This window comes from Mustela putorius, unplaced genomic scaffold, assembly GCF_011764305.1.
Source record: "Mustela putorius furo isolate JIRA1106 unplaced genomic scaffold, ASM1176430v1.1 tig00003834_pilon_pilon_pilon, whole genome shotgun sequence".
In the NCBI taxonomy this organism is placed as follows: domain Eukaryota; kingdom Metazoa; phylum Chordata; class Mammalia; order Carnivora; family Mustelidae; genus Mustela; species Mustela putorius.
Genome location: NW_025421987.1, coordinates 17,711,699 through 17,727,010, shown reverse-complemented (window position 1 = coordinate 17,727,010; position 15,312 = coordinate 17,711,699).

Below are 15,312 nucleotides of genomic sequence, written 5' to 3'. Positions count from 1 at the left end.
CTGATTGATTGCTGTTGTAAATGCCCAAACTTAAGAATTAATCATTCAGATGACATCTGAATGAGATGCACATTCAGATATAGAATGTACTTCATAATAAGAAGCACAAGTCATATAATCCTTTGTACTATAAGTATCCAGTGTCTTCCAGGACTCAGAAATGAGGAAGGAGCTAAGTTTTAATGGGGACATCAGCCATTTGTGAATGTGGGCAATGATTTCTCAAAAGCCACACAGGATTTTGATTATCTTATTAATCCTTATTAGAAACTCCGTACAGGATTTTCCCCAGACACTTTGAGCAATATTGGATTATTTGCTTAAAAGGCAAAGTAGAAGAGTAGCTGGGACTTCAGCCTATAATTGCTGCAAAGACATTGCTTGCTTTGGTTCTTACCAAAAACTGTCAGATTACTGGTTACTTAGTAAATGGTTTAAATTATCATACTGAATTAAGACATATGATGCTTCCAAATCCAAAAAGATCTATCAAACACTCTATTTATTTTATGGTGGTAGCAAAGCAAAGTGCAACAACTTGTCTTTCAATGTGCAGCGAATATGTACTCTCAGAAAATTCCCTCTAGTTAGTAAGCCCCTAAGTATTCCTGGGGTTTCTCTGATTCACTTACTAAGGAACCCAAAGTACTTGCTACTTGGTATTATAAAGTCCATCAAGCCATTATTCTAGTGGAACAATATGATGTTGTGTAGAGTATCAATACTATTAAGGCTTCTGTGAACTGCATTATTGCAGAGAGCAGAAGAGTCCTGAGGCAAAATTTCCAAATGTGTACTGTTGGTTTTGCCATGTGAGAACAATAGCTTTCGATTACCTTTTTAAATTGGTATTGAAAATTGCATTATTCAAGTTAATAGATGCATATTAAGAGTCTAGAGATGTGCCAATTTGTTCCATAAGGATACCATAACTACCCACAGGGGCAACTGGAATCTCCAACTGATTCAGGTGCAAAAATTCGTATTCTCCAAGATCCATTCACCTTCTGCACAGCTAAAAGAGGAAAGTTAAATAGTACTTCCATAGGAATGATCACACATCTTCCAAGATTTTAATGGCCATCCTAATGCCCCAAAAATGTGGTACTTCTTCTCATCTACTCTCTTAGAAGAGAAGGAAGTTTTACTAGCTTCTATATCATCTTTCCTTCTAAAGTAGCTCTGCACCATTGGCCAGATGGCAATGTGGTGATTTTTGCAGTTTGTCAATCATAACTATTTTTATTAATTTTAAGAAACTGGAGAGATAACCATAGGATAAAACCTCAAACATATTGGGATTAGTGTGATGTGAACTTAAACCAAAATCTCATTTATCACCTGAATCAAATAAAACCCTCTCCTGGCTGATGGACCATGCACAATTATGGTATCTTATATTTTCATGATTTCCACCATTTCAGGGTCAGTATCTAGTAATTTCCAAAAGGTTTAGGTATTTACTTATCCACAGTGTAGTCACTCTAATAAATGGCTACAATTCCCTTTGGTAAATGTTTGAAGAAAGCTTATACTTAAGAGAATATATTGGTGGCATTTTTGTAATTCCTACTCATGTGAGTCTAGATTGTTCTTCAATGCATGTACTTGAGGTCTGTGAAGTGTCTTAATTCTGGAAACTGGATGAACAGCAATGATTTAGTATGGTGGTGAATCAAGTTAGAGTTTTGGTGACCAGATTTGGAGTTTCTGTCTGCTATGTAGATAAAGTAAACTTTTAGTAACTGGACTATATGTTCATTTATAGAGACACCATTTTAACAATTAACTACCAACAGATGTGGATCAAAACTTTCTAATTACCATGTTATCTTTGGTACTATTTTCAGTGAAAAAAATAAGGAAAAAAATAAGTTCTGCCACCCAGTATCCATATTTCTGGCATTGAGTTATCTCCATTAAAACCAGAAAGCTCATTTTTATTGCATCATCTCTACCATAATGCTTGTTCCACAAAGGACAGCTAATGCAGAGGATTTCAAGAATGTTGATGCTCCATTCACTAATAAATTTCTTAATATCTTAATCAATGGAAACTTCTCTGAATCCTATGAGGATATTACTGAGAGAGTACATATGTATATAATATATGAAAAGTCCACTGCAATATTCCATATGCTCTAATTACTTGAATGTCTTTCTATTAATTATTCCAGGTAAGTTGTAGAAACTCAGCCTCATTAAATTCAGACCATGGTTTTGTACAAGCTTTAGTCAACCAATTAAGGAAACTATTGCAGTCACTTTCAGGTGCACAAGGTTACACATTAATCCAGAATCTTTCCTAAGCACATTCATATAAATAAACGAACTCAATTTGGTATAATTTCATCTTACTTCATCTAACATCCTTAGAATATATTCTCATTCATATTTCACATATTTCTTCTGATATGGATTAGTGAAATATTGAAAGTATTTTAACACAGAAGCTATTGCCTCCCAGAGGAATTTTTGTACTCACCTGTCTGGAACAGGCTGTAATCTGTAATTTATCCCTATTTATGGCCGGTAGCAACAATGTGTTTAGGGGCTTATTCTTAAGTAAAATTAGTATCTATTTGCAATAAAACTGATATAATGTTAGTACAGGGTATTTAAGCAGAGAAAAACTCCATTTCCCATTGCCAAAACAAACACAAATAACACTTCATTAAAGACCAATAACATGAGCAATACAAGTTCCAAATAATATCTAATGATTTCCTTGTTTCAAAAAAAACAAAATTCTTATCAGTCAGTGTCCAATCAGGAGACAGAAACCACATCAGTTATTTGAATAAGAAAACTGAATATAAAAATTTTTAACTAGGTATAATGGTTTTAATTAATTAACTAAAAGGGAATAAAAAATACTGTGTTTTCACAGATGTTATGATTGTAGGAAATTACTACTTCTGGGACTACAAGAACAAAAAGAAGTTGTAATTATTAAAGACAATAGCTTGGAGAAACCTCTGCGTTCAGAGGTTTCATAACTCTAAGGCAGTAATATCAACTACTTGGGTGCTATTGTGTTTGATGGGGGATAGTTAAACTTGTTATACAATTGGTAGAAAATCTGCATACTGGATTCAGTTGCTACTAAAGGTGAGAACTGTAGGCCTGGTGAGCAAAATAGGTAAACAATTTTGGTGAACAAAAATAGGTAGGATGACACTCATAGGAACAGCAAGAAGAGAGAAAGAAAACAGGAAACAAAAAGAAAAGAGCAAGTTTCTACTTCTTCTTTTCCAGCCTTGCTATCTTTTTCCAATGTTTTTCTCTGACACAGTCTCTTATGAAATAACTGGGAAAGAATAAATGTGTTTTACAGAGTTTAAGCCTGAATATCACAAAACAGAGAGAGAAGTGGGTATTTGGAGTTGAGAGACAATAAATTGAAACATGGTACATTAGAAAAGAATCAGTTGAAAGAACAGCCAAATTGAGAGTGAAGCATTACCGGGGAGATGTTGGACTCTCTCTACAATTGATAATTTCCCTAGGCCAATTGTACATATCTTGCTAATTTCATAGGCATGTGCACCCCTATAATAATCTAGATCTGTAATTCTAGAAATTGGAATCCACTTATTATTATTATTAAAAATTCCATCAACTATTACGAATAGTTCTTATTTTTTTTTTCCCCATAGCCCTGGAAGTTTGGGTGCAATGAATTCACCTATTCTATTTTCTGATTGAATTATTCATACACATAATAATTTCACTACTTTTTTTTTTCTATTTTATTTCTAATGTATGAAACGGAGATTTTGAGACCAAAGCCTCCTGACTAATCCAAAATAATTGCACTGGATTATTTCTTTTGGGAATGTGGATGCCCAATCCACTTAGAATTACATTTTACCTGAGGCAGGTATAACACTCACTAGAAATTAATTGACTTTAGCCACAAAACTTTTTCTCTTGAATTTTGTTTCTGTAAGTGTGTCTGCCAAGGACTGATTATCTAAGGGTTTGTTGTCAACTAAGCTTTCCAAATCACAGGGTAAGGAACCAAATCCTTGAAGAAGAAGTGATCAACCTGAGGCAGAATGTTATTCTGAACAACCCATCACTATTCCTGACAAGCAACTGTAACTACATTCTATTTGCAACGAAGTATTAATGTGGTAATAAGGCAGAATTTCAGATGCTTAGTTTTTAATGTTTAACTATATTTTTTATTTATTCCAGTGGAATTATTATAGACTCTATAGACATCATTATACATTTAAATTTTTTAAAGCCAGAATGCATTTAATTGCAGGCTGGTATTGAGTAATATATTTGATGTTAATATTGCTAAATAAATGCTTCTAGAAAAAATTATAAAATAATTGTATAGTTTTCTAGTCAGCATCTATAACACTTTATGTTCATGTGTTATTCTATTTTATCTCAAAATCATATCTAAGCAGTGCATTTCCTTTACTCACCTGTCACACATTCTTGCTTTATCTAAATGACACTCAGAAACTTTCTATGAATTAATGCATCATTAACTTTATTACTGCCTAGAGAGGTCAAACCATCTTGAAAAATATGTGAATATTATATGATGTAGTTATTTCTATACAATCCCTTAAGTTTTAGAGTGACCTACTTAAAAGGACTACCCTAGAAGGCTGTGAATAGTGTGTGTGTGTGTGTGTGTGTGTGTGTGTATTCATACATATATATGTGAAGTTATAAGCAATAAGTTTGTAACAAATTATTAAAATTATAAAGAGTCATTGATACCATCCCCTATACAGGATTCAGTAAAAATAAATTAAGTAGTATATAGAAAGGAATATTTATAATATAGGTCAAAATCACTCTATGTTTTACATAGATAACACTAATTTTGGCTGCTATTGGTTAACTAATATTACTAGCTACTACATTCTTGTGATGAAATAAAATCCTATAATCTTAAGATTGTCACTCTAATACATACACTTTTATAGTGGTAGTCCTATATCTGAATACTTCAGAAAGGAAGTAATTCTGTTCTTCTAGGAGATTACTCCTTACTTTACTGCATATAAAAATCACTAGAATATTTCATAAGAGTAACTAGATAAACCATAGAGTAGATAGAATTTCCCAGAGAAAACCAAGGAAAGAGAAGCTAAGAATCCTCCTGAGGTGAGGACAAGTCTCAAAGTCTGGCCTCAAAAACTACCCCTATGAAGGGGTTAGGACTTAAAGGATCTAACTGTGGAAGAATTATGCCCCAGAGAATAATGAAAAATGATAAATTAACTGGCAATTAGTAGAGGCTAACAGCTGGGTATGGTGTAAAATAGAGCTATCAGGAAAGAGACAGTGAAAGAAAGTCCTGCTAAAACCATTGTCCCTCCGTTGTCATACCATTTTGAGCATGGTCAAGGCTATGTCGTGTCACTTGTATGAGTGACATCAGAGGCTGCACACTATGGGAAAATAAATTTTACTGAGATGGTCCAGCCAGTTCACTAAACAAATAGTCAAGCAAATAATAATGACAAATCCTAGAAAAGAAGGCTAGACCAGTACCCAATATCACCACTGTAGATGTTACAAATATCCAGCTGTCAACAACAAATGAGACATGCAAAAAACAAAAGGGTGTTACCCATATACTAAGGGATAAAACTGGCAACAGGAAATTCTTTCTGAAAGAGCCTGAATGTCATACTTCATAAAGACTTCAAAACAACTTTATAGATAATGTTCAGAAAAGTAAAGCAAGACATACTAAAAAGATAAAGAGGTCACAGGTCATATCAAATAGAGAATATCAACAAAGAAAAGATATTAAGAAGTCAAATAGAAAGTTTTGAGTTGAAAAATAAAATAACCAACGTGAAAAATTCACTAAAGAATTTCAATAGTAGAGGTGCCTGGGTAGCTCAGTCTGTGAAGCAACGGACTCTCGGTTTCGGCTCAGGTCCTCATCTTGGGTGATGAGATAGAGCCCCACATTGGTCTCTATGCCCAGTGGGGAGACTGCTGAAGATTTTCTTCCCCTGCCTCTCCCCTAATTCATGCATGCTCTCTCTCAAATAAATAAACCTTAAAAAAATTCAATAGTATATTTGATCTGGCAGAATAAAATGATAAGCTACCTGATGATAGATTGATGATTATTATGCTGCTTACAGAATAGAGAGGAAAAAAATGAAGAAAAATGAATAGTCTGAAAGATAGTGGGATAACGTTAAGACTAGCAATATATACATAATAAAGACTACCAGAGAAAAAAGGAGCAGAAAAATATGAAGAAATGATGGTTGAAAAACAATATTTTTTTTTCTTCAAGTAGTATTTGGAAAACTAGATATCCAGATGCAAAAATAAATAAATAAATAAATTAATTAATAATAAAACTGTACCCTTTCTTTACAGCATACAATTTTTAAATTTTTTATTTAAATTCCAGCTGATTAACATACAATGTAATATTAGTTTCAGGTGTACAATATAGTGATTCAACACTACCATACAAAAACCTAGTGCTCTTCATAAGTGCGTTCCTTAAACCTTATGACCTGTTTAACCCACTGCCCACATACCTTCCCCTAGTAGTAGCCATCACTTTGTTCTCTATACTTAAGAGTCTGGTTTTTGCTTTGCCTCTTTTTTCCCCTCTTGCTCATTTTTTTTTTCTTAAATTACACAGAGAAGTGAAATATTATGGTATTTGTCTTTACTGGCTGACCTATTTCATTTAGCATAATCCTATTTTCACCCATGTTGTTGCAAATGACAATATTTCATGTTTTTAACAGATGAGTAATATTCCACTGTATATATACATACAACATTTTCTTTGCCTATTTATCAGTCAATGGGTATTTGGTCTGATTATATAATTTGACTATTGTAGATGCTGCTATAAACATTGTCATGCATGTAACACTTTGAATTAGTATTTTTGTATTCTTTGATTAAATACCTATTAGGCAATTGCTGGGTGGTAAGATAGCTCTATTTTTAACTTTTTGAGAAACTCCACTGTATTCCAGAATGACTGTCTCAGTCACAGAATACAAAAATCCATTCCAAGTGGATCATAGACCAAAATGTAAGATCCAAAACTATAATGATATTAGGGAAAAAAAAAAAACAGAGAAGTAAATCTTTCTGAATTTTGTAAAAAAGAAAAACTTCAAAAACTTTCGAAAAAACTTCTTGGATATAGCACCAAAAGCATAACTGAGGAAAGACAAAATAAGCTGAACCTTATCAAAATTAAAAACTCATGTGCTTCCAAAAACAGACACATAGATCAATGTAACAGAATAGAGAACCCAGAAATGGACCTTCAATTCTATAGTCAACTAATCGTCACCAGAGCAGGAAAAAATGTCTAAAGACAGTCTTTTCAACAAATGGTGTTTGGAAAATTGGACAGCCATATGCAGAGGAATGAAACTGGACCATGTTCTTATACCATACACAAAAATAGACTCAAAATGGATGAAAGACCTAAATGTGAGACAGAAATCCATCAAAATCCCATAGAAAACACAGGCAAAAACCTCTGTAACCCCAGTTGCAGCAAATTTTTGCTGGACACATCTCCAAAGGCAAGGGAAACAAAGAAAAAAATGAACTATTGGGACTTCATCAAGATAAAAAGCTTTTGCACAGCAAAGAAAACAGTGGCAAAACTAAAAGACAACTGACAGAATGGGAGAAGATTTTTGCAAACGTCTTATCAGATAAAGGGCTAGTATCCAGAAGCTATAAAGAACTTGTCAAACTGAACACCCAAAGAACAAATAATCTAATTAATAAATGAGAAGACATGAACAGATATTTCTTCAAAGAAGACATTCATATGGCCAACAGACACATGAAAAAATGCTCAACATCACTCAGCATCAGGGAAATAACAACTCAAAACCACAATGATATGCCACCTCAAACCTGTCAGCATAGCTAAAATTAACATGTCAGGAAATGACAGATGTTGGCGAGGATGCAGGGAAAGGGGAACCCTCCTGCACTGATGGTTGGGATGCAAGTTGGTGCAGCCAATCTTAAAAATAGTATGAAGGTTCCTCAAAGATTTGAAAATAGACCTATTCTACAACCTAGCAACCACTAGGGATTTACTCCAAAGATACAAATGTAGTGATCTGACAGGACACCTGCACCCTAATGTTTATAGCAGCAGTGTGCACAATAGCTAAACTATGGAGAGAACTCAGATGTTAATCAACAAATGATTGGATAAAGGAGATGCAGTACAAATATACAATGGAATACTACTCAGCCATCAAAAATAAAATCTTGCCATTTGCAATGACATGGATGAAACTACAGGGTATTATGCTAAGCAAAATAAGTCAATCAGAGAAAGACAATTATCCTATGATCTCACTCATATGTGGAATGTAAGAAACAAAACAGAGGATCATAGGGGGAATGAGGGAAAGACAAGATAAGATGAAATTGGGACACCTGGGTGGCTCAGTGGGTTAAGCCTCTGCCTTTGGCTCATGATCTCAGGGTCTTGGGATAGAGCCTGGCATGGAGATCTCTGCTCAGTGGGGAGCCTGCTCCCCGCCCCTCTCTTCCTGTCTCTCTGCCTACTTGTGATCTCTGTCAATTGAATAGGTGAAATCTTAAAAAAAAAAAAAAAAAGATAAAATCAGAAAGGGAGACAAACCATGAGAGACTTCTTTTTTTTATTTGACAGAGAGAGACACAGCAAGAGAGGGAACACCAGCAGGGGGAGTGGGAGAGGGAGAAGCAGGCTTCTGGCTGAGCAAGGAGCCTGATGTGGGGCTCTATCCCAGGACCCTGGAATCATGACCTGAGTTGAAGGCAGATGCTTAACGACTAGGCCACCCAGATGCCCCAAGAGACTCTTAATCATAGGAAACAAACTGAGGGTTGCTGGAGGGGAGAGAGGTGGGGGGATGGGTAACTTGGTGGTGGACATTGAGGAAGGCATATGGTGTAATGAGCACTGGATATTATAGAAGACTGATGAATCATTGAACTCTACTTCTGAAACTAAAAATATACTATATGTTAATTAATTGGATTTCTATTTTTAAAAAATAAAATAATTAAATAAAAAAACTCTTGTGTGTCAAAGGATATGATCAAGAAAGTGAACCAACAACTGACTGAATTGGAGAAAATATTTGCAGAGCATATATCTATTTAAGGACTTGTGTCCAGATAGATAATGTAATTTTAAAATGGTCAAAAGATCGGATAAGTATTTCCCAATGATATCCAAACACCTTAGAAGTACATGAAAGGAGTTACATGTGATTAGCCATTAGAAAAATACAACCAATACCACAATAAGCAATAAGATACGACTTCCTCCTCACTAGGGTGACTATAACAAAAAAGACAAATAATGCCTACTGCTGACAAGAATATGGAGAAATTAAGATCCTTATACATTACTGGCTGGAATGAGAACTGCTGTAGCTACTCTGGAAAAAATTTGGCTATTCACACAATGTGAAACATGTGAGCTACCATATGATCCAGTAACTTCACTACTAGGTGTATACCTAAAAGAAATAAAAATATACATCCACAAAAATGAATAATAAATATTCATAGCATCATTCACAATAGTCAAAGAATGGAAATAATCCAAATGTCCATCAATTGATAAATTTATAAACAGAACATAGAATATAATACAATGGAAACTTATTTGACCAAAAAATAAATAATGAAGTATAAGTACATTCTAGAACATGAATGAATCTTGAAATTATGCTAAGTAAAAGAAGCCAGACTAAAAGGCCACATATTGTACAATTCATGTATGTGAAATTTCTAGGATAGATAAATCTACAGAGACTGAGGGTAGATCAGTGGCTGCCTGGGTTGGAGAAATTGGAAAAAATGGAGAGAGACTACTAATGTGTTCAGTTTCTACTGTTAGTGATGTTTGTCCAACTCTGCTTTTCCAAAAAGCCATTAAATTGTGCACATTAAGTAGGTGAAGTGTATGGCATAATAATTACATTTCAAACTGTTAAGAAAGTACATCTGAAATCCTATCATTTGTGACCACATGGTTAGACCTTAAGGGCATTATACTAAGTAAAATAAGTCAGAGAAAGACAAACACTGTATTATCTTATTTCTATGTGGAATCTAAAAACAAACATAGAAAAAGAAATCAGATTAGTGATTACCAGAGGTGGAGGTGGGGGGAAGGGAATGAGGAGAAAGGTGATCAAAAGGTACAAACTTCCAACTGTAAGATAAATAAGTACTAGGGATATAATATACAGCATGACTATAGTTAACACAACTGTATGATATACATAAAAATTGTTAAGAGTGTAATTCCAAAGACTTCTCATCACACAAAACTGTTTTTTCCCTTTTCTTTTTCTGTTTTCTTTTTCTTTTTATTGTATCTATGTGAGCTGATAAATGCAAACTAAGCTTATAGTAATAATCATTTTATAATAACATAAAAGTCAAACCATTATGTTCTATACCTTAAACAGTGATATCTATCAATTATATCTCAAACTAGAGTATGGAAGATAGTACATCTACCCTAATTTATAGAATGATTAAAATATCACTTCAGTTCTCTGAATAAAATGAATGTAAACATTTTCTAGATAGTAAGATTAATACATTTAAAACATAATTGGAATTGTATGTATTTGATTTTAGGTATTATGTTTCTAGGATAGCTGAACTATTTTTCTGTCTAATCTGAGAAAAAAATACGATCCCTTCTAGCCATTAGATTAATTTGTTCTGTTCTTGAACACATTTATATCATATTAGAAAGTATTGATACTTTGATTCAGTAACATTGAACCCCCAATATTCTGAAATGTATTAGAATTAAAGTTTAAATTTTAGTGTTTCAAAACTTTATCATTATTTATATAAATATTAGAAATAGTAATATTAGAAACTAATGGTTATTGTTATTTTAAATCTGTGAAAACTAAAATTATATTTGACTTAATTGAATTTCTTTAAGAAGTTATTATAATTATATATTAAGACATTTAAAGTTATGTAATTTTACTCTGCTTTAAGAAGTATACTTACAATCCTAACATTTGTAACAATTTGTTACAATCCTAACATCCTTTGTAACATCTGGAAGATAAAATAGATTTTGAGACTATAAAATTAGGGAAATTTTTTTGGAATAAAAAAGAGTACTAGTGATTTTTCCATTAAACTTGAAAATATCATATTCAGATCTTTTATAAACAGCTAAATTTGGTTCACATGTAAAATTCCACATAATAAGATGGTATTTCTGAGGTATTACTTTGTCTCTTACTAAAAAGAAAAATACAAAATAAGCTGATTTACAGGTGATTATAAGGGTCAATAAAGACAATTATCTTCTTCATTTGAATACTAAATTTAAAACAAAAGTTCATTTTAAATTCAGTCATTAAAGGAGACACAGAATAAAATGACTTTTTTTAGTTATAATTCAGAAATAGAACTCCATAAATCAATTCCCTAACTAGAATTAACACTTTTGAATTATTTCAATTATCCTAATGGAGGATTAGAATAGAATTTGAATGAAACCAATATATTACATTTTCTATACCAACCAGAAAAATAATGATCTAGTGACAGGGACAGTTTTTAGGATTCAATGTAAATTTCCATTAAATTTTAAAAAGAGGGAGGTCTTTCAAATATGTCTAAAATGTCTAATTAATCAAATTTTAGTGAATAATTAGTCCATTGTTAAAAATAATGTGCCCTGAAAATTTTAAAAGGATATAGTGTAAGAAATTTATATGAATTGTCCAAAAAAAGAGTTACTTTTAAAATGTCTTACTAAAGTTAAAACTGTTCAAATTTTAAATTTGTAACTAAAGAATGATATCTATACTAAAATTAATAATATAAATTATAACAAATTAAATATTTACACAAAATATACTTATGTATTTTTAGAATGTAAAATGTAGATGTTAAAATGAATTGAAGTAATGTTTGACTAGATTGTTTAAAAAAAGAAAATAGAAATGAACTTTGACTTCAAAATGTATTATAAAATAACATGTATTTTAGGTGTTATATATTCACCATGTTCTAAACAACTTTTTCCAACTTATTTATTTATTTATTTATTTAATTTATTTATTTAACAGAGATTGAGAACACAAGTAGGCAGAGTGGCAAGCAGAGAAAGAGGGAGAAGCAGGCTTCCCACTAAGCAGAGAGCCCAATGTGGGGCTCGATCCCAAGACCTTGGGATCATGACCTGAGCTGAAGGAAGACACTTAACCAACTGAGCCATGTAGGTGGCCCTTTTTTCAACCTTTTTAAAAATAAATGTATCTTTCCTCAATAAAAAAAAATAAGTTAAAGCGTGTCATGATAATATTGCATATCAATAACAGTTTTAAATAATGCCATTCTTATATAGATTGCAGTATTTCTACAATTGTATTCATTTTTTACCATAAGTATTTTATTACATTGATAATATTTATCATAGTGTTTAAAAAATTAGGTCTGAAAATATTAACACTGATTAGATTACATCAAAGCTAGTTTAAATAATGCTGAAAACTTACCATCATCAGTGAGCATTAGGATTTTCATGACTCAATATCTGATATACAAAAAAAAATTAAAAAAATATATAGACACAATCACTAGATGTGGTGAAGATAGGTCTGCCATTTTCCCTTCTTTATAGATCTTTCTTTATGACCACAACAATATCTATCTGTATCAAAGGAAAAATGTTACTCAAAAAAATTTAAATGTATTACTTATCATTGTTATGGAAATATCATCCTCTTTTATGAAATCAATATAACATCCACAATAGCCAACATGCAATTGTTAGACATGTGAAGAAGCAAGAGAACATGACCTGAGGGGAAAAAAGACATTAACAGTTCTAGAGATGATAAAGATATTGAAACAAATAAAGAGGGAGTTTATATATTTAGGGGCAGAAAAGTAGTTGTGTTTTTTTTCCAAAATAAAAATGTATCCTTCAGTTCCAAGAAAAACAAAACAAAACAAAAAAAAAAACCTTGAAGCAAAATAAGCACAAAGAATCTACGTGTAAGAATGCCACAGTTAAATTTTCTAAAAGAAAAAAAAATTAGGGGGATGGGAAGAGGGAAAGAGAAAATCTTCAAAGAAATTTCAATAAGAGGGGTGCCTGGGTATCTTAGTAGGTTAAGTGATTGCTTTCGGCTCAGGTTATGATCCTGGAGTCCCTGGATTGACTCCCACATCAGGCTCTCTGCTCAGCAGGGAGTCTTCCTCTCCCTCTGACCCTTCCCCTTCTCATGCTCTCTCTCTCTCTCTCTCATTCTCTCTCTCTCCAATAAATAAAATCTTTTTTTTTAAAAAAAAAGGATATTCCATAAAGAAATATATTACATAAAGGGAAATAAATACAACTGACTTCTGATCAGGGAAAAATACAATTGGGAAGCCAGTACAACAACATTTTTAAAATGCTGAAAGAAAAACCTGTCAAATTCGAATTCGGTGTCCAGCAAAAATACACTGTAAAATTGTGGCAAAATAAAAATTATTCATATACACAAAAACTAAGAGAATCTTCCACCAGCAGATATACACTAAAAAATGTTAATGGAATTCTTTGGGACGAAGAAATGTGAATCTAGACAAAATTTGTGATGGTTAATTTTATTGTCAACTTGACTAGGCTTTGATGCCTAGCTTGTTAATCACATACTAGGCTGGATGTTATTATGAAGGTATTTCGTAGATGCTATTAATTTTTACAATCAGTTGACTTTAAAAAACACAGATTACCCTCTATCACATGGGTAAATCTCACTCAACCACTTAAAAGCTTTAAGAGCAAAACTGAGTTTTCCCAAAGATGATGGGTTCTTGTCTCGAGACTGATATATAAATATTCTGCCTGAGTTTCCAGCTTGCTTGTCTGTTCTGCAGATTTCAAAATTTACCAGCCCCAGAGTCATGTAAGATATTTCTTTAAAAATCTCTGTATATGTCTTTATATAAATGTGTATCTTAATAAGATATCTCTAGCAAAATGATTTTGTTTCTCTAGAAAACCTTGATTGATACAAAGCTCTTATATACATGAAAAAAAATCCATAAATGGTAAATATGTTGACAAATGTAAAAGAATGTATCCCTTCTGTATATTTAAAAATATATGCATTGTTTACTAGTTCTATTTTAATTTTAGTTGAATAAGCTCCTGTAAAGCTAACCTCCCCACAGAAAATAGCTTAACTTGAAGCAAAATACCAATTAAAAAATACAAACTTAAGCCTTCAGAAAATAAAGAAAGACAGGTTATACAGTAAAAATATAATCTATAAATAGGAGTCATTGTAGGGTGAGTTCTTGCTTTTACTACATTTAGCTCAAGGGTTAAATCTGATTTTCAAAATTTATAGTGTTTGTGGTCTGAAGAACTGGAAGATAGAGTGCTGGGCAAATAAAACAAAGGTAGAATGTGGAATGGCCATGTTGAGATACCACCTCCCATGTTAGGATGACTATTATCAGGAAAACATGTATTGATGAGAGTGTCAAGAAAAGAGAAACTTTATACACTGTTAGTAGGAATGTAAATTGGTACAGTCATTTTGTAAAATGGGTATTTTTCAAAAATTAAAAACAGAACTGCCATATGATCCAGAAATCCCATTTCTGAGACTATATCCAGAGAAAATAGAATCTGCTTCTTCAAGAGCTATGTGCACTCCCATGTTCACTGCAGCACTATCCATAATAAGGAAGGTATGGAAACTATCTGTATCTCTCATAAGGTGTAGTACATATACAATGGAATATTATTCAGCCTCGAGGGAAAAAAAAAGGAAATCCTGCCATTTGTGACAATATAATACGAACCTAGAGGACACTATGCTAAGTGGAAAAACCCAGACAAATATAGGCAAATCCCATATGATCTCACTTATATGTGAAAGCTAAAAAAGTTGATTCATAGAATCAGGAAGTAAAAGAGTGGTTTCCAGGGGCCCATTGGGAGGGGTTGGGGAAATGGGGAGATATTGATCAGAGGATACAGACTTTCAGTTTTACAGTGAATAAGTTGCAGGTATCTAAGGTACAGCATGGTGACTATAGTTAATAATATTGTATCTTATACTTGAAATTTGCAAAGAGAATATATATAAACCCTGTGTTCCCAAGGACAACAAAATAGTAACCATGAAGTGCTGAATGTTAATTAACTTGATCATGGTGATCATTTTATATTTGTGTATATTAAATCATCATGCTGTACACCATAAATATAAAAATTTTATTTGTCAATTCTACCTCAATAAAGCTGGGAGGTGG